General features: G+C 40.5%; 1 protein-coding gene across 1 annotated transcript in view; it reads left to right on the top strand.

Moving 5' to 3' along the window:
- The window catches only part of CGNL1 (cingulin-like 1), a 107,876-nt gene that overhangs the window by 10,802 nt on the left and 93,586 nt on the right, over positions 1-3,488 (top strand). The window lies entirely within an intron of this gene.

The raw sequence follows: 3,488 nt of genomic DNA, 5'->3' as shown, positions 1-3,488 counted from the left end.
AAAATCGCATAACAGCCGAGCATACACCCAGCAGCGCTGCTGATGCCTGAACGGTATGTGGAATGAAGTGGGCGGGCATCGGGAGGCCACTATGGCACGGGGCAAGCACTATGGGCAGTCTATCTGAAGTGTACCTGGCGTATAAGACGACCCCCCACTTGGAGGCATATTTTTCAGGGCCAAAAAATCGTCTTATACGCCGGCAAATACGGTAACAAGAATTCTAATACCTGGGCCCTCATTCAAAATTTTCCGCTTGTCCTCCAGGCATATTTTATGGTTGTATCCCCCCACCTCCCAGCCAGGATCCAATCAAGAATCCCACATTGCTGTCACTGTTTCCATTTATCCCGGTACAGCACCCTTCCCCCTCATTCCCTACGGCCTGCTTTTCTCCTCCCATCCCATCCATCTTCTGAGGAGATTAGGGCCAATGCCCCCCTGATCTGTCTGATTATTTCCTGATGGTGTCCATTATGGTGCCCACTATCCCCTGCATTCTAGTAGACTTGTATTTAGATCTCTACTCTAATAGATTTAGATTAAACTTTGGGCAAAAATACTTTGTAAGTAATGCTATTTATGGGAAAGCATGGGAAATACATTAATGCCCATACAGCACTTAGCACAGGTTAAGTTTCTGTTTAAGGCCCACAGGACTGTGGGCTCCAGGAGGGCAGGGTTGGTGATGGCTGGCTCAGCATTTTATCCCAGTGCTTGGGACATATAGCACTCAGTAAATGTTTGGGGGTTGGTTGGATGGATCAGTTATGAGTTAGTAAGTGAATGGATGAATGAATCTGTTTGCTGTGACACAGGCTGCCCATTTGGCCTGTGCCCATATTAGTATACCCCCTATTAAATATTTAGCTCTTATCAATCAGTGAGCAGGTGGATAGATCGACTCTTTGCTTAGCATTTGTTAATTATTATGGGGTTTTACAAAGACAATTATTATTTTTTCCCTGAATTAGATTACCATCTTGTTGAGTTGTGAGATACAGACATATAAAGGTGATTAGAGAGCAAGAATAGGTATTGAACATCTACATTTTTTGGGGGGAGTGAGTCTAATTGAGAGTCACAAAAATACACAAGTGCCCATTTAGCTGTTTTGATATTTGCTATAACATTACCATCTGCATTTTTGGCATAGTTTTGAAATTTATTTCCAAAATAATCTTTGTTTTGTAGGAACAGTTCAAAAAATAAATGACACAATTTAGAACAAAGCTAGAAAAAAATGAAATAAGAAAGGCACCTTGTTAGTACTGAATTTTTATTTTCTATTGCTTTCCTCCAGGGCTGAGTCTTTCTTTGACCATTCTTGGGGTTAAAAGCTGCTGGCTTTAGTTCCTTGTTAAGTCTCCTCTGTCAATTGTTTTCTCACCCTTTCCTTGTTTGGTTTTGAAGTAATTCCCCCGGAAGGATTTTGGGTCCTGCCCTTTAGAAGTAAGCCTCCCTCTTCCCCATGACTTGGCAGAGCTGAGCCCTGTGACCACACAGCACGGGGGTTCTCATGAATGCGTTTTCACATGGTTATAGAGGGGAATCATTTCTCTTCTCCCCACATGACTCTCTCTCTCTCTCTCTCTCTCTCTCTCTCTCTGGCCCTCAATAAATAAATATTCACTTTTTCCCACCCTCTTTCACTCAGTTTCTCTCTCTCTCTCTCTCTCTCTCTCTCTCTCTCTCTCATTAGACCTTTTCTCCTGAGAAGGCTTTAGTATTCTTTCCTACCACCTGGTATTTCTCTTTTTATCCAAGGATTTCTTAAAAGCCACCATATTCATGGTATTATACTGCTAATCATGGCGCTGTCTTTTTCTCAGGGCTCAGAGTTACAAAGACAAGGGTATTAGAATGCAGCTTTGAGCATGTGTGAATTTATCACTGAAATATTATTAAAACCACAAAATGAAATTTTAAAATGGGGGTGGGTGGGTTGGTGGAAAAATACTTATTTTCCTAACATCCTAACAACGATTTTTATTTCTACATTTTCTGTTTGCCTCCCTACCCATTGCTGGGTTTCATCTACCTGCCTATAATGTAGGGACAGTTATAGGGTCCCTGCAGTTTTGGTATCTGCTTTTAAAAGTTAATGTCAGAAACATTTTCCCTTGTTATACCTTATAGTCTTTATTTATATTTCATTTTTAAGGAGATAAACCACAGTATATTTAATTAGTCTCCTATGCTTAAATTATTTCTTTTTTTTTTAATTATGAGAAAATATGGTGAACATTTTTTACATGTATCCTTGTACTTTTTGGGAAAATATCCTAAGGAAAATTTCCCAGAAATGATGTCATTGTACAGTTTCTGGCTTTCAATAAAAATGGTAGGTTCACAAACAAAATTAAATAGAAGGTAAGACGTTGCCATATTTTACGATCCCTTGTGTGGACACTTGACTGATTTGAAAAGGGAAAGATGTTATCTTAGCTATAGGGAAGTCCCTTAAGTTGCTGAATTTAGCCAGTAACTGAAACATATACTTGTTATTTTCTCTTTCCCATAATACCCTCTATCCTTTTAAATTCTTTATTTTAGCACATTTGACCTTGTCCTATTTTTGTCTCTATCTCTTTCTTCTAGACAGCTAAGTCAATACCATTTCGTCTTTGCATCTTCCCCCATTTCATGCCAAGCAACAGAGCAAATGAATAAAGTGATTTCAGTATCAAAATTATTATTATTTAAAAAAATATATTTTATTGATTTTTTTACAGAGAGGAAGGGAGAGGGATAGAGAGCTAGAAACATCGATGAGAGAGAAACATGGATCAGCTGCCTCCTGCACACCCCCTACTGAGGATGTGCCCACAACCAAGGTACATGCCCTTGACCGGAATTGAACCTGGGACACTTCAGTCCACAGGCCGACGCTCTATCCACTGAGCCAAACCAGTCAGGGCTCAAAATTATTTTTAAAATGTTACCATTTTAGCCTAGCTGGCATGATTCAGTGGTTAAGTGTTGATTGATGAACCAGGTTTGGTTCCCGGTCAGGGCACATGCCCGGGTTGCAGGGTCGATCCCCACTGTGGGGCCTGCAGGAGGCAGCCAATCAGTGATTCTCTCTCATCATTGATGTTTCTATCTTTCTCTCCCTCTCCCTTCCTCTCTGAAATCAATAAAAATATATTTTAAAAAATGTTAACATTTAAAAAAAGGAATATATTTGAAATGAGCTATCTGCTTCCTTGCTTCTTTATCAAAGAATATGATTTAATTAATTAAGTAGTTTACCGGTGGATTTGCAGTGGTAACCAGGGGGAGGATATGCGCCTCAGTTTGGGTGACGTGTTTTCAGGCCGAGGCTGGTAATGAGAGAATGCGAAAGGGAAACAGAGCACATCTTCTCTTAAAAATGTTCCTGACGTTGCTGGCTTTCTGGTTGTGTCTTTCCTGTAATGGGAGCTATATCCTCCACTGCGGCCCTTCTGCAGGGTTAGTGAGGGCACAGCTGGCTGAACGCCAGC

The sequence above is a fragment of the Myotis davidii genome, unplaced genomic scaffold (genome assembly GCF_000327345.1).
Source record: "Myotis davidii unplaced genomic scaffold, ASM32734v1 scaffold441, whole genome shotgun sequence".
NCBI classification, from domain to species: Eukaryota; Metazoa; Chordata; class Mammalia; order Chiroptera; family Vespertilionidae; genus Myotis; species Myotis davidii.
The sequence above is the reverse complement of the archived record's forward strand: the minus strand, read 5'-3'. Positions and strand labels throughout refer to the sequence as shown.